The 17454-nt window shown below is 47.2% G+C and overlaps 1 long non-coding RNA gene across 2 annotated transcripts in view; it reads left to right on the top strand.

Moving 5' to 3' along the window:
* The window catches only part of LOC146782843 (uncharacterized), a 310363-nt gene extending 296732 nt beyond the window's left edge, over window positions 1-13631 (top strand). For both annotated transcript variants that reach the window (XR_014972402.1, XR_014972403.1), the window contains exon 7: window positions 10200-13631. This is a non-coding gene — a long non-coding RNA (uncharacterized LOC146782843). The remainder of the gene's footprint in view (window positions 1-10199) is intronic.
* The last annotated feature ends 3823 nt before the right edge of the window (window positions 13632-17454 follow it).

The following is a 17454-nucleotide window of genomic DNA, read 5'->3' as shown; positions in this document are numbered from 1 at the left end:
TTTTAAATCACATCTGCTGCCCTAATCGCGCAACTGTGGATTGAATCTATGAAATTGCTCTTTTCCATATAGTGTTAGATCTTTTGATGTATTCAGTTCTCCTATGCCTCTTGTTGTTTTGACCATTTTTTGTCTATCATTCGCACAAACCCAGACATTACGCTAAGACTGCAAACCAACTAGAATTAAAGTGCACTCCCAAGCTATAGCACTCCTGTTTTATCTGGCACTCTGACAGTCTGAGGTTAATATTTATAGGGGTCATGACAAATATGAAGTTAGGGAGGCTTTTCTGCACCAAAGTGTATTTGGCTTGGTTGCAATGAGTTCTTGTCCTCATGTCACAAGGTCCCCTGGGTCTTGTAATCTCATCTGGCACTTTGATGCATTCACATGCTGCCTCAAAGATACCTATTCAAGAAGATCACCACTCTCGAAAGGGAAGATGTGTATCTGCTCGACAGGCTTAAATTAACATCATGGCCTGAAGAACTGGGTAAAGTAGCACAGCTAGCCTGGGTTCTCCAAGTCAATAAGGTTGACATAAGGGAACAATGTATGTACTTTTTCTTTACCCTATTTTATTCTTTTTAAACAATCCATAGAAAGACAATTGCTGACATCTTGGGTGCACGTGCCCGAAGCAGTCACACCTTGTTAGTCCATGCTTTGAAGTACTACAAACTACATGTACTTTGATGTGACTGGAATAGCAGGAATTACAATGAGCATGAATAGGTTTTTTGTTAATACAACTCTTGGATTTAGTGTCAAACCATTTTTCAAAAATAGTCCCTATTATGCCCACACAACAGCAGTTGTCACTGATGTTTTTAGAAGACTGAAATGACCACCACCCATTGGAGATTTAAATATATACCTATTCTTAGGTCTGCCCAGCAAGCCACAATGTTGACATTGTGGAAGAGGTGTAATGTGCCTGACAAGGCACAAACCTTACCAGGGAGATAGCATATGTGGATGTAGCCTCACCAAGAACTTCCCATGGACTATGTCCTCATTGAGCCTGTTCAAAACAGTGAAGGCTTTTGTCATCCAGACGGGCTGGTCTGACTTTATTAAACAGTACACTTGTGCTGGTAACCCATGGTTACGTGCAACCCCAGGAATCTAGAAGGAGAATTGCCTTTAAAAAGGAAAACAGCCTGATATGGCTGAAAAGAATAGAGAACAGAACAACATTTGAGGAGTCTTCTTAATCAACAAAGAAGCCACAGATTTTAATTTTAAAGTAAACGGGGAAGTGTAACAGATAAGAAAATATTAACAGATAGGAATAGGCTTCAGGATATTTTCAACTATTGTTTGTAGAAAGACTCGGTAGATTTCATATTGGGATGGAATTGTAAAGCTTTCAGGCTGCTCTGATGACTGGAATGGGGCCATCGGACACACAAACCAAGAATAAATGTACTAGAGCATGGCCTACCTCCAGATAGTATATGCTGTTTTTCAAATCTGATGGCATGTCATTTGCTTTTAATGTCTCAAGTTCTGAATATTGCATCTCCAAGATCACAGGTGAGACCATCGTATAATGCTTGCATGTCAGACGTGGCAGAGAAATTTAATCCTACCAGCTTATCAGAGTAGTATTTGGTAAAGCACTTGCTACTAAATCCTAATCAGCTGAAAGTGCTGGAGATAGTCTTACATGTCACAAACGTTTCAATGGAACTTTTGAAATTAACTATTTGTGTGTTCAAGAATATATCCAATTACCTAGGTCCATGACTCTCAGGTCCCACAAAGCCCTCCACAGCCGCTTGACCTAGCGAGCTGAACCACAAGTTTCTTCTAGGTAGACCTTCAGAAACAAATACAAATAAGTACCAGTATTTGTGTACCCCTGGATTCATAAGGGAAGTTTTGCAGATTGTAAATGACAATTTGCTATGACTGGGTGGTACAGTGTAGCTCTGTGTACATCTGACTAGTGGAAGACTAGTTTGAATACTAAGTGTACTCTACCTGCCTCAATGTTTCACAGGCCTGTTCAATATGTACCCTTCACTTGAAGGTCACTTAAAGCTAATCCAAGCATATAACTTCTCTACTAATATGAGGCTTACTTGGCTGAGGAAGAGAGGCTCAAGAGCTGCAGTAGTACCAGCTTGGAAGGCCCTAGAGTACAAATACATAGAGCCTAAGTATTAAATCTGGTTTTCATCCACAAGATTTCAATTCATGAGAATATTTTCAAACAGAGTATGAATAAGCACCTCCCCCCCTCCATTCCCCCCCACAAATAAATCTAACGATTGAAACTTGGTGTATTGGTGGGGAGTGGCTGAACAGGGTTTCCAAAAAGTCAACCTGAAGGGATGGTGTAAGTTTTTGTAGCCTTCTGAAACTTTCAACTGTATTGCAAGGTCCCATCCCTACACCAAGGATTGCAACAGATACCAGCTCCCCCGACGGGGGTATGGCTAAAAATGATAGAGAAAGAGTTGGAGCTACAGAGAAGACAAACTCTGCAATTTGGCTTAGAATATATCTTTTTTTAAACTCATGCCTGACCATGTACACTTTAGCAATGGCAGTGTGTTTCCTTTATTACTACTCTCCACAAGAAAAACTTTAGTCCAGGCACTGGTTATCAGCCGTCTAGACTATGGCAATGTCCTTTTGGCCTCCACCAATGAGATGTTGCGATCTAATCTTCAGATAGTACAGAACACCACTGCACGTCTTTTCTGTAACCTCCCCTCTGGAACAGCATCTGCCCCTCTTCTACAGACCTTACATTGGCTAACTGAGAAGCAGAACTATTTTTAAGATCTGCTGTTTAACTCACAAGGCTCTACATGGTTTCTATATATATATATATATATATATATATATATATATACACTACATGTGGCTCCCCACTATGCTGCCCCACCTCAAGAACAGTAGAATCTGAAAGAAACACGTTAGTTAGATTCCTCACCTTAGAATATCCCCAGGCGTCAGACTGGATCCGGAAGATTTTTCGTCAGCAATACCCCTTGCGCGTCGCTAGGCGTCGTCTGCGGCTCCGCGTCCGTCGTCGGCGTCGTGCGCCGGGATGACGTCGTCGGAGTACTTAGACGCCGCCCTCGCGCGCTGACGTCAGTTCTTCTTTTTTCCGCGCCAGTAAGCGCAGATCCGGGAGAGCTACCCCTTTTAGTCTTTTTTGACTAAATCTTTTTGATCATTTTTTGATCCTTGTCTGTCGACATCTGGTGCCAGTAGGATGCCTGGGTTCAAGGCTTGCGAGGATTGCCATCGACTGATGTCGGTGACCGATCACCACCGCCGGTGCCTCTACTGCTTAGGCCCCGACCACGACGCGGAGTCGTGCAACGACTGCCAGGCCCTGACTTCGAAGGCTAGGCGGGAGCGGTCCCGCAAGCTTCTCGAGCTTCGCCACTCGGCTCCGCGTCGTGCGCGATCCCGGTCCAGGAGGAGGTCCAAGGATCGCTCGCGGAGCCCTAGCCGACGCCATCGATCGTCCGGCTCCAAGTCGTCGGGTAAGTCCAAACGCTCAAAGAAGTCCAAGAGGCGACACTGCTCTTCGGACTCCCCTCGCCGGTCGCGCGACTCGGCCGAGGGTCAGGGTGGTTCCACCCCCGCGGCTCCGGCGGAGCCGCAGGTGCCGCGTCCGCCCCCATACCTTCCGGTCCCTGGGACTGACGCGGCGCCGGCGGAGATCAGTGCCTTCCTCTCGGCCATGAGGAGCCTGGCCCCGCCGTCAACGCCCGCGGGCGCGCCTTCGGGCCCCGCGGACTCGACTGGGCGATCTTGCCTGCCGGCGGCTCCGGCCCCGGCGCCGTCGACGACTCCGGTCTCGACGCCGCAGGTCCCCGCGGGGCCCATGCCTGGGCCCCAGTCGACGCCGGTTGACCTAGTCACTCCTCCACCGGCGCCGACGCCTGAACCACCGACGCCGTCACCGGCGCCGCCGGCGCACACGCCTACACCTCCGGCGCCGCCGACGCCTTTGGCGCCGACACCCCAGTTTAGCCCTCATCCGGACCCGGCGCCGCAGCGACGTCGACCGACGCCGCATCCGACGCCGCTTGAGTCCTACCATCTCTACAGTCCGGTTCCGATCATTCCTCCTGTTTATCAGGAATCGGAAGAAGGGGGCGACGGAGGGGTTCGAGGACCCTATGGCTGTTCAGTCACAGCTTTCTCAGGACTGGGCAGATGAACTGGGGGAGGCCAGTGGGCTGGACACCTCGCCAGACACTGGATTCACTTCTCCTCCGACCGTGGCTTCGGAGGAGGGTGCAGCATTTTCTGTGGTGCTGCGCAAGGCGGCCGAGGCCCTTGGGCTCGAGTTGCCTGCCGTGGCTGTGAGGACTAACATCCTCACTGAGGTGCTTCAAACATCAGCAAGCTCCACTGAGCCTCTGCTGCCGTTCAACGAGGCCCTCACTGACGTTCTGCAGGGCACCTGGTCCAAGCCCTCCACAGTTCCTCCTGTGGATAGGAACGTTGCCAGGCGCCACCGCCCTGCTCCGGGCGACCCCAGTTTCCTGTCCCAACACCCCACCCCCGAGAGTCTGGTTATCCAGGCCTCTACCTCCCAATCCTCCTTCCCGACCGCTCCGCCGGACCGGGATTCCAAGAGACTCGAGCAGTTTGGCAAGAAACTGTTCTCGTCCCTTAGTTTGGGCCTGCGGTCCTTAAATACTGCCTGTCTCTTGGACCGTTATTACCATTCCCTGTGGGATACGGTGGAGGACGTGCTGCCCCTGTGTCCGGAGGAGGTCCGGACGCGTCTTACCCAGGCTTTGGCCGATGGGAGGGATGCAGCACGGCACGCCATACGATGTGGGCTTGACACCACGGACTCGCTGGGTCGGGCGATTTCAACCACGGTGGCGCTCCGCCGCCATGCCTGGATGCGGTCCACGTCATTTTCCGGGGATGTCCAGACCACCCTCATGGACATGCCCTTTGATGGCACTCGCCTGTTTGGTGAGAAGGCGGACAGTGCGCTGAACCGCTTTAAGGACTCCCGGGCTACGGCCAAGTCCTTGGGCCTCTCGGCTCCGCGGGCGCACACCTCCGCTTTTCGCCCCTTTCGTGGCCAAGGAAGGGGCGCCTCCTCACGTCCGCAAAGCCACCAGCCGCAGAACCAACCTGGTCGCGGACGTGGTTTCCGCCGTGGCGGAAATGGAGGCCGACGTGGTCAGCCCACTTCCACCCCGGCAGCATCCGCCTCAAAGCCCTCCTAGTCCGAGCTTTCAGGCCCATACCACGCCAGTGGGCGGCAGAGTTCGCCATCACCTGCTCCACTGGCGGACCATAACATCGGACAGGTGGGTGCTGCAAATCGTCCGAAGGGGCTACTCATTCCCCTTCGAGACGACCCCTCCAGCCATGCCACCGCAGCACCACCGTATCTCAGGGGATCATTTGAATCTTCTCCGCGAGGAAGTTTCGGCTCTCTTGGCCAAGGGGGCCGTCGAGCGCGTTCCGAGTCCAGAAGTAGGTCGTGGTTGTTATTCCCACTACTTTCTGGTTCCCAAGAAGGGCAAGGGGGGCCTACGCCCTATCTTGGACCTCCGGAACGTCAATGCCTTCCTCCGAAAGGACAGGTTCAAGATGCTAACGTTGGCTCAGGTTTTAGCTGCCCTTGACCCTGGAGACTGGATGGTAGCGTTGGACTTGCAGGACGCATATTTTCATATCCCCGTCCTGCCGGCCCACCGGCGTTACCTGCGATTCACGGTGGGCCAAGAGCACTTTCAGTTTACCGTGCTCCCCTTCGGCCTCACCAGTGCCCCTCGGGTGTTCACGAAAGTGTTGGCGGTGGTCGCAGCTCATCTGCGCAGATCAGGGGTTTCAGTCTTCCCCTATCTCGACGACTGGTTGTTGAAGGCGGGCTCGCCCCAGGCAGTCGTCTCCCACCTCCAGACTACGGCGGATCTCCTGCATTTGCTGGGGTTTTCCATCAACGTGCCGAAGTCACACCTGAGTCCCTCTCAGAAGCTCCTCTTCATCGGAGCGGTTCTCGATTCGGCGCAGTTCCGGGTCCATCCACCGGAACAGCGGGTCCGGGATATACAGGCCCTGATTCCCATCTTTCGGCCTCTATCCCGGGTTTCGGTCAGGCTAGTGTTGCGGCTTCTGGGGCTGATGGCCTCCTGCATCCTACTAGTGCATCACGCCAGGCGGCGCATGCGGGCTCTGCAGTGGGACCTGAAGTTTCAGTGGGCCCAGCATCACGGCAACCTGTCCGACCATGTCTTGATCTCGGAGGGCACTGCACAGCAGTTGCAGTGGTGGCTCACGGACCGCGAGTGGGTCAAGGGCAAGAGCCTCTCCCTTCCCCAACCGGAGCATGTCGTAGTGACGGATGCGTCCCTCCTGGGTTGGGGTGGCCATATGGGAGAGGCGGAGATCGCCGGAGACCAGAGGCCTCTGGAGTCTCGTCTCCACATCAACCTGTTGGAGTTGAGAGCGATCCGGCTTGCACTGAAAGCCTTCCTTCCCTCTGTCAGGGGCAGTGTCGTGCAGGTGTTCACGGACAACACCACCGCCATGTGGTATTGCAACAAACAGGGCGGGGTGGGGTCATGGACCCTTTGTCAGGAGGCCCTGCGCCTCTGGACGTGGCTGGAACACCAGGGCGTCACCCTAGTGGTTCAACATCTGGCGGGCTCTCTGAACGCCAGAGCAGACTAACTCAGCCGCCGGTGCATGATGGATCACGAATGGCGTCTGAACTCCGAAGTGGCGCAAGGTCTCTTTCAGCAGTGGGGAGAGCCTTGGTTAGATCTATTCGCCACCGAAGAGAACGCGCAATGTCAGCAGTTCTGCGCGTTGGAATTTCCAAGGCGGCACTCGCTCGGCGACGCTTTTCGTCACGAGTGGAGTTGCGGTCTGTTGTACGCCTTTCCGCCTATACCACTTCTGCCCAGAGTGCTGAAGAAGATCAGGCACGACCGGGCCCAAGTCATCTTGGTGGCTCCGGATTGGGCACGAAGATACTGGTATCCCGAGCTACTCAGTCTGTTGACCGATCCCCCGATACGTCTGCCCCTTCGGGAGGATCTTCTGTCACAGCAGCAGGGGACGGTCCTCCGCCCGAACCTGTCCAGCCTCCACCTCCATGCGTGGAGATTGAGCGGCGGCAGTTGATGCCATTTGACTTGCCTCCTGAAGTCTGTGATATCATTCTGGCAGCCAGGCGTCCCTCCACAAAGTCGGTATACGCCTGCCGGTGGAACAAATTTGTGGCATGGTGCACAGCAAAGGCTGTGGATCCCCTTTCCGCCCCTCTTTCTGAGGTTCTCCTCTTCCTTCTTTCTCTGGCCCGGCAGGGCTCTGCCCTGGGCACCCTGAAAGGTTATCTTGCTGCCATCTCCGCCTTCTTGCGGCTTCCTGATCAGCCTTCTCTTTTCAAGTCCCCTGTGGTTACACGCTTTCTCAAAGGCATTACACACACGTTCCCTCCTGTTCCTTTTGTAATGCCTCAGTGGGACTTGAATCTGGTATTGACATTCCTGATGTGCGCTCCCTTCGAGCCTCTTCACAATTGTCCTCTTCGTCTTCTGACTCTTAAGACTGCTTTTCTGGTAGCCATCACCTCGGCTAGACGGGTGAGTGAGCTCCAGGCTTTATCTTCAAAGCCTCCTTTTCTATCTGTTCATCCGGACAAGGTTGTCCTTCGGCCTCGTCCCTCCTTTCTTCCTAAAGTGGTGACTCCATTTCACCTTGGGCAGTCTGTCACCTTGCCCACCTTCTTTCCGCCTCCGCATCCTTCCAAAGAGGAAGAGAGGCTCCACCGTCTGGACCCAAAACGTGCGCTCTCCTTTTATCTGGACCGCACAAAACAGTTCCGGGTGGACGACCAGCTTTTTGTTGGGTACGTGGGCGCTAAGAAGGGGAAAGCTGTGCACAAACGGACCATCTCTCGGTGGGTCGTTTTGTGTATAAAAATTTGCTATTCCTTGGCTAAAAAGGACCCTCCTGTTGGGCTGCGCGCCCATTCTACTCGGGCCACGGTGGCTACTACTGCCTTGGGACGGGGGAGTCCCTTTGCAGGACATCTGTCAGGCGGCGACGTGGGCTTCGCTACACACGTTTGCCAGGCATTATTGCCTTGACAGCCAAGTCCGGAGGGATGGCTTCTTTGGCCGTTCTGTCCTCCAGGACTTTCTGGTGTGATCTTGGTTCGCAGACCCACCACCGGGGATGGTATTGCTTGGGTATCTATTCTAAGGTGAGGAATCTAACTAACGTGTTTCTTTCAGATGAACAAGTTACTTACCTTCGGTAACGATGTATCTGTAAGAAACATTAGTTAGTTAGATTCCTCACCGACCCTCCCATCCTCCCCGTTCTGTGAACTGACATCTAGGGTTAAGGTTGTCCTTTCAGGCCCCTAGATTATATTTTTGGCACCAGTGTCGGTCTTTGCATGGCTCTGCGTTCCTGGCGCGGAAGGCTATGTACAAGAACTGACGTCAGCGCGCGAGGGCGGCGTCTAAGTACTCCGTCATCCCGGCGCACGACGCAGACGACGGACGCAGAGCCGCAGACGACGCCTAGCGACGCGCAAGGGGTATTGCTGACGAAAAATCTTCCGGATCCAGTCTGACGCCTGGGGATATTCTAAGGTGAGGAATCTATCTAACTAATGTTTCTTACAGATACATCGTTACCGAAGGTAAGTAACTTGTTCATCTAGTCCTTTGACAATGGGGATGAGGAATGGGCAGGTACTTCACACAGGAGGATTGCTGCAACTTTGCCACAGATCAAAAGAATTGCTAAGTGGGGCGAACCTTTGAACCTAGTTCACAAACCACATTTGACACATTGTTCCCTGTATTGTACAGTGAATACTCAAAGGGAAAAAGTAGTTGACAGAATTTCATTCTGTATATCAAGCTTTGCAATAGCGACTAATCAAACCTGATGGATTCTGTCAGAGGATGACTGGTGAGGCTCATCTCAAACACTGTACAACTAAAATCTACAAGTGAGAATTTAAATCCGCTAGAATTAAATCGAAACCTATTTCAGAGAAAGTATCATAACCTCTGGGTGAACGATCAGCTACTTCCAGGAGGTGCGCAAGTGTTTTTATTAAGTTCAAAGCATTCAGAATAGTTGGCTATTTTCCGGACCTGTCTTGCTCCTATTATGCGAACATTGTGATGAAGATGCATCGATGGAGAGTTTCATCATGGTTCTGCTCATGCTAGTGATACACCCCCTCCTTCTCGCTCCAGGTGCCACCTGCCTTCTCCAACAATATGAAAATCCAACTCTTATCCTTTTTTTCTGAATCCTAAATATCAGAAGAGCTTTGTATGTTCATAATATGGAAGGCCGTCTGGCAGGTTGTTCGAGACTTATTGGAGGAGTCTTGGTTCCACAAAAGAGCCACGTAAGATCCCAGTTGACCAACATATTGTTTCAGATATCTTAGTTTTACCTGTGACTGGCCATCTTCCTGAGAGTGCCAATGTTTGTCACTTCAATGTATATGGCATTTTAATGGTACAATGTCATTGATGCAACTGTACCCCCTCTTCTCCTCCCACCTACTTTCTCTGCTGCACCTATCCCTAGTAGGAAACGCTACAGCCCTGACTCAATTTAATTGATAATGCTAATCTGTTGCTGCTGATTAGGCACATTTTAAATCTTGCAATTCTCCCTTCCCTGTACCACAAATCCAGGCCCTTAGTCCTGTGCAGATTTAGCATATTGCTTCTATCTTCAAGTCTATTCCTTAAGTTCTAGATCCTATATCGCTCAAGCTATAGTATGAAATGTGTAAATCAGGTTAAACTTGAATTTATAGCTTAGAACTGTCAATGGCTGGCTGTGAGTTCCCCCCTAAACATTATTTGTGGTCCTGGAGCGTGGCTATCTGCAGTGCCAGAGATGCAGTAACATTGGAGTCTAGCAGTGTGAGGAGCTATGACCCCTTTATTGTGGCTGTATTACACTCCCTAACTTGGGGGCCATTTTTGTTGCTTGCATTAAGGCGGTTTACACCTTCCACGCTTGAAGTGCCACTGTCTGTCATGCACTTACATTTTGTGCTACCATAACACAATAGGAGATTGAAGAATCCTGGGGAGATAGGATCCGCTTCTCCTAAAGAACTAAGAATGCTTTTGTGAATTTATATTTTCACAATTGCATGTTTGTTAATCATTTTCTTTTCATTTCAATTGCAGAACTGCACACCAAGATGAGGTCTCCCTGCATTAATCTTACCATTTTAACTTTGGAGAGGAGCAAGTGTGGAAGACCAGAAAGAGAAGGCTGTCAGTCATGCGTCCTTGGTCTGCTAGCGGCCAGCTCTTCTACATAGACTGCTTGCTACTTGTTTAACTCCATCTGTTCTACAAAGTCTGCATCCTTTGTTTGCATTCACCCAATTGTTAGACATGGACAACTACTTCCGGTGTCTGGACTGATACATGTCTACAAACATCTTCCTGTTCTACACACTGTTTCCTATGTTTCATGCACCCTTCTACAGTGACTGGTTGTATTGTATCTGCAGGCATTGGCTGTTCCTTTTTGCGAAGCATCCAGCTGATCTAAAAGACTGGTTCCTGTGTTATCTGCCCATCAATTCTAAGAAAGCTATATTCAAAGTCTACAGTCACCAGACCACCCTTGAAAGACTTTCTTGTGGCTGGAATTTTGCAGAGACAATTTCCTTTTGTCTTCAGTTATCCAGCTGTTCAGGTGCCTGATTACCATCATATACCTCCTTATGCAGGCAGACTTCAGGGAGATATTTGCAGTACCAGGAGTTTGGACTTCATTACCTCTGGTCACCTGGACTGCAACACCCCTAATGTTGTAGTCTTGTTTAGGTTATTGTGACTTCCTGAAGCATTTCCCATAGCTAACAAGTAGCCACATTTCAGATGTGGCACCTTGAACCAGTCCTTGATTTTTAGCAGCACTATGGATTAACTGTCTTGGTTTTTCCATCATCGGTACAGACCCAAATGCCTCAACATGCAATTTCAGGAGTGAATGAGGTTCAAGCATGATCAGATGTCACTCAACATCAATCTTTTCTGTTTTGGTTATAAAATATGGTCATTGCTCAACCATCCAGTTTCCTATGGCTCAACATGGATGGTAATTTCTAATACAACTTTTCCTGTTTAAAAATCCTTCATAAATACATCTTTGATCTGTCTGGGCAGGAGGAGGTAGATTGGATATGCCAGGGTGGTGGGAAGGAGATCCGACCCCAAGTAGTATTGTCCATAAGGATAAGATCAAGGTAGTGTACACAAGAAAAGTGAGTACAGTCCTGCTGGGAAGAGATCAGTGGCATAGGGTGTAGGACGGAAGATTGGAGACATGTACAGTAGGATTAAATTGGATGTGGGGAGTGACGAATAGAAATAATGGGGTTCTTAGGGAGGCGAGAGGAAGAGGTTATATAGGGTGGTCGTAGGAAGAGTAGCTGCTTGGTTATGGTGGGAGAAAGTGGTTACTCTGAGGGGTGGGTGAAGCTGCTCCACAGGGGAGTTAGAGTGGTTGTGGGAGGTGGCAGGAGGAACAGTGGTCACATTGGGTTGTGGAAAAAAGTGAATATACAAGGTAGTGGAGTGAAGTGGTTAGTCAGATTGGTGGAAGTGAGTAGTTGCATGGGGTGGTGGAAGGGAAAATGGTTACAAAAGGGTGGCAGGAAAAAGTGGAGCCAAAGGATGGTGGGATGAAAAGTGATTATTTAGGGTATTGGAAGATTGTATGATCTTACTGCGGAAGAAGTTAGAATAGTAGTCACATCGGGGTGTTGATGAACTACAAAGAAATTAAACTTTTGTATTTTCCATCAGCTGAAGCTATTGTCAGGCCTCCTCCTTGTTACTGGTTACTGGCTAATTCTCATGTCCATAAATGTTAATGGTCCCTTAAGTACCAATGTTTTGCCTAAGAGCATTTTTATAGTTTACAAACTGTCTGACACGTCAATAGCACTCAATGATCCCTGGGCAATGTAAGAAAATATATTTTTTACTTTTATGCTATAGGTTAATACAAGACTGAAAATGCCCATTTAGGCAACGATTCAATTCTACAGAGCAAAGTTCCTTTCTGTGGTTAAGGGGCTGGGGATCCGGGTTTTCATCCCGGCCCCTCAAATTCAGTTGGAAGAAAACAAATTCTTAAGACAGCATTTGTCACTGTCGACCCCCATCTTTAAAATTCATGAAGAGTTGGTCCTTGGGTACATCTGACATTCTCCAGATGTGCCTCTTGTTGCTGTGGCTAGCCATGTGGTAAAAATGAGAGACCAATCTGAATCATGAAATATTGGAAGATTGCCTATCTTTAGAGCATGCTCTAGACATACCATGGTTGCGGTACATTAGACCGCTTCAGGTCGCTGGGAAGCCCTGAGCTATTTGCCTCTCCTGGTACGATCATGAAGGCTGATCATGTTGGGACAAAGAATGCTTTCCCCTCTGCAATATGTGGAGAGGGAGGAGCATGCTCATTTAAGCCTGCAGTGAGAACATTCATCCTAGTCATGACTGTTGCAATGGATCCTAATTTGCAGTATGATCTGCCCAATCACTGTTTCCTACTGACCCGTTTCAGGGTGAACATGGTGCATCATTTAGTATGCACCCCTAGGGGGTGGCTAAATGATTTGGATAGCCCCTCACGTATGTGCTATTCAGTTCAAAACACTTTGATGGTGTGACCTCCATTTAGCTTTTTGCACCAAATGTACATTTGCCCTTTGCTGAAAGATTTGCATTGTAACCAAATTCAAGCTGCCTTTTTATATTTGCAATTACTTCCATCAGCTCGGTTAACTTGCCACGTGGCTTGCTACTTATTTTGGGCAGTAAAGGTGGTGACTTAACTGGGTGTACCATGAATTCTATTTTAAGAACTTGTCATATAAATTGTTTGCCTTGTATGTTATGCTGAATTGTAATTTTAGTCCATGTTTCCTGGCTGTTGCTTTCATTCATAAATGTTGTATTTGCTAATTGGTATAGCAATTACTGCATTGCATATAGTTTATGGTCCTCAATTTTTCAACACTCACTTGATCCCCGTTTATGATCTTGGATTATGCTGATTGAACAGACTAAGAGTTGCTGACAGAGTGGATCATACTAAGAATTGTGATTTGTACTTCAGTTTTTAACTTTATGGGGGTTGTTGCATGTTATTTTAACATTTTGTGTTTTTTGCTTTTATGGTGCACACTTTCATGGTTATTTAACAATAGTAACATATATAATGATTGATTGGCTGAAACTAATCAACACAGCAAATCAGAAGGTACCTCGCCCTTTTGGGGGCAAGTTACAATTTCACATTTTAGTGTCACTTCCACTTCTCATTACTAAAGCCTCTACGTTGATCCCTGTGGCCCTCCTTAGCTAAAGGGAAATTATCATGCATTCTGCTCTGCAGTACCCTAGGGACCAGACTACACACTAGTTCAGTGTTTCTCAAACTGTGGGTCGTGACCCATCAGTAGGTCCCGGTTTTTGGTGGATTGTGAAAGTCCAAGCAATTAAGATGCCTTGAAACTTTCTTTCTAGTCCAGCAAATGTGACAAGTTAAATACAAAGGTATCAGGCACTGTGTTCTGACAAATTAAGGCTAATTTTTTTAATACAGGATTGGTGTTTACAAAATCCTCTTATATTGCAATCTGAGAAGGAAATGAAGTGAATTGTGTGACGATTTTGCTGGGGTACAGAATGTGTGAACGGGAAGGCTGTAGGATGTCATTTTTTGTAACAACAAAATGCAAATCCTTTAAATCAACTGTACACATTCAGCCGTTAGGAAAGCAAAAATTAGGGTGCTGATTCCGATCCTGTAAAACCCGGGTACGAACCGTCGGACGGAGCGTTTTCTCTGTCCGACTCGTACCCGGGAAAAACACCTTCCAAACCCGCAAGTACGATTCGTACAGAAACACCATTTCCGTACGAATCGTGTGTTAGGCGCGTATGCGGGCACATGTTTGGACGTCTCCATGGTTGCTATGGAAGTTCGCTCCGTACGGTGTTTTTTCCATACGGTTGTGCATTCGGACGGACAGGACGGATCGTACTTGCGCGCTCGGACTTCAGTTTCCCGAATCGTACGTAAAACTTTCCGGGGACGTGTCAGACACTTTTTCCGACCTGAGGACGTGTCGGAATTTTCCCAATGCGATTCGTATGGATTTTTTAACATACGAATCGTACTTGCCAGTTAGTACAGGACTTGTACGATTCGTACGTAAAAAAATCCGGATACGATTCGTACGGGGAATATTTTTAACGGATCGGAATCGGCACCTAAAGTATTTTTTTTAGAATTTGTAATTGTGATGAAAGCAACCATTTTTTATTAGGGTAAAAACAAATTTAAAAAACTTTACGTGGTGCATGCACAAATTATAAATATGCTCTGACAATCGATTTCCACATATCACCATTTGTGTTCATGATTACAACTGTATGCCTGCAAATTTAGTGGCTAGTTCCATAGAAAATATACTGTCTGTAAATGTGTGCTACCCCACGTTACATTAAAAAAAACACGCCTGCCTCATGGCCATTAAAGCTAGACGGGTTATAAAAGTTCTAAAAAGTGAGTCGTGGTTCGAAAAAGGTTGGGAAGCACTGCTCTGGTTTATTGAAATCGTCTCGAAGTTGCAACATTTCACTTGCTGGTTGGATGAAGCTTCCTAGATCCTAGCAGGTTACTTGCAATACACATTGTAGAAACTTAATGGAGGAATTGCTACCGCAGGGTTCGTTTTGGTTCCATCCAAAGCTGGTCAGCTCCGCATTGAGCTTTTTTTTTTCAGTTTTATGTAGCGTGAACCTGATCCTAAGGTATCGGGTGTCAGAGCGCTTTACAAGAGCACCGGTTGCCATACATGAGGATGCATTCATTTTTGTTAGGCACGTGGAGAGTAAGTGATTTGCCCAGAATCACAGGACGTTGCGTGCCCTTGCCGAGAGTCAAACCTGGTTCCCCAGATTTGAGGTTGACCGCCCTAGCTGTTAGGCCACATCCTGTCCTAGCATTAATGCTATAGTTTCATATTTGAAGCACTACAAAATTACACCCTAAAATTTGGCACCAAAAAAATAAGAAATTGGGTCATTGTCATTATAAAATAGCACCACCATACTAGAACTGTAAAAAAGCAGCTCCTCTTGCATCCCCCCCCCCCCCAAGGTAATACTGAATAGAAAGAGAAGAGAAAAATTCAGTGTATTAGAGACTGGGTGAATTTTACCACAAGAGCTTATAGATGCCTTTCTTCCGGTTGTAAAAGAAATGCATGCAACCCTATATTTTGTTTCCCAGTTGCCTCAAGCCATCATGTTCTCTATAGCCTGTTGAGTAGGCAGCAGCCACGCTCCGCTATGAGTGAGGCTACACTTTGGATATATGTCGCATCTAGAAATCTTGGAATGAGCAAGTATAATGTTGCATCTTCTGCAGAGGCCTAACTGCAGAAACATTAGTAAAATCAATTGTGTATCTATGGATTCAGTCCTGGCTGCTTACTAGACGAACAGTGTGATGAAAGTGTTCACTCAATCGGGTGTCTTAACATGTCATCCTTGCTTATTTTTTGCTTTAGAACTCTTGTGATGGTTCAAAATATCCTTATTTCTACCCATTTTATATTACCCCCTGCACTACAAGCATGCACAGTTTGGCCATCTTGTAAAGCACAAGTAAGAATGGTGGGAACAGTCATCTACAGGCTAACACTTCACTTCTTTGTCTTACTCTTACCTGTCCTAGAGCCTTTGTTTCAGTCCTTGGCATCTTGTATGGCTCGAATAGTGGGCAGGATGGAGGAATATGGTCTAAAGCATCACATGAGCAAGACTAAGTTGTTGGGTCTGAAAATAGCAGTTTTTCTTCTGGGAACTACCAGAGGCATGTGTCCTCAGTAAGGACCCCAGGCCTGGATTTACTAAATACCTATGTATTCAAAATAATAGTTTGTAGATATGCACTTTAAGCAAAGATTTCCTTTTGTCTGTGGCAGTTCACATTTGTGCAGATTGTTGAAGTTGGGCAGTGGAGACCAGTATCTCGCACTGATCACACAAGCACCTTTCTGCCTGGCCTGCACTGGTGATCATTGGTTTGCTTTTCATTGTTAAGGTGATTGTCTTAACAGCTCTGCATGATGCATGTACATGATGTTAGCAGTTTTGGTATGTTGGAGGACTAGGCATAACTAGCTGTAGGATTTTGAAGGGTGCCTATCTGCTAACTATTTTCCATTTACCAATGCCTGGGTACGTTGACTTCTTGGAGATCTTTGTCCAATGCCAGGCTCTCACCTTTTGGGACCATGGTGTATCACCTGCCCTCTTTCTGCTACAGCTGTTTTGATCAAACACTGAATAGGCTGTCATTCTCAGTAGAGGTCTCCCCAAACCACCCATCCCCCAACCAAAGAGGTATGGAACAATCTAGATAGACCTTTGATGCTCTGGAGTCCGATATAGTTTTGGCCACACTGCAGGAACTAAGTATTTGTGTCCCACTCTTGAGCTTTTATTGTAACCTATTATCTGCAAACTCCCATTTTAATCATTTTTTATTTTTTTTACTAAGTCTTTATTTTGTGATCTTGAAGAACATGTGAATGCCCATTTTGATGGGCGTGTGCTGTGTATTGTGACCAACTGTATAACTGTTTAGTATTCTAGTTCATCTTGTAAGCAAGCAATGGGAACTTCTGAACCTTTCTGTGCAATAGAACGGTTGAATACAGCAGCTGTATGTGAATAAAGTGAGATTATTCAAGTTATTCTAATGTAATTATGATAACCATTTTGATTGCTTTAATCAAATTGTCATTGTATTTTCTTATATGCAAATGTATTTGGAATAGATTTATATATTCTGGAAATGTTTTTGTTCAGTTATTCACAAATAAAGAATATTTGACTGATAATATGCTTTCCCTGATTGTGGTTCTGTCTAATAAAGTTTTGTTGCCACATTATTGTTGATATATCCCAAAAGAACATACTAATTAGTGCCACTGCGTTCATGGGCTACCCCTTGTGTTTTGTGACTTGACTTGTACATTGTGGTTCGTTGCTATGTAAGTCTTCTCTTCCAGCTCTGATTGTATGTAGCACCTGCTAAAATAAATGTCAATTTTTAAGACCATTTGTGGCCATCTTTATCTGTACCACTGCAGTAATTGTCTTATGTTCTGTTGACTTGTTATCTGGCTCTTAAAAGATACTCTGTCATCAAGCTGAGGAAGATTTTCAAATTGCTCCCAATTGGCTCGCAGAAAACTGTTACACATACGCTGGTCATGAGCAAGCTGGAGTATGAAAACACCCTCCCTATGCTGGGATCAACAAAGCACTCGCCAGAGGGCTGTAGATCAAAACGCCATGGGCAGAATCACTTTTGGCCTCCCATGCAATACTCACC

The sequence above is a fragment of the Triturus cristatus genome, chromosome 12 (genome assembly GCF_964204655.1).
Source record: "Triturus cristatus chromosome 12, aTriCri1.1, whole genome shotgun sequence".
NCBI lineage: Eukaryota > Metazoa > Chordata > Amphibia > Caudata > Salamandridae > Triturus > Triturus cristatus.
Note: the sequence above shows the minus strand (reverse complement) of the source record. Positions and strands in the feature narration are given on the sequence as shown.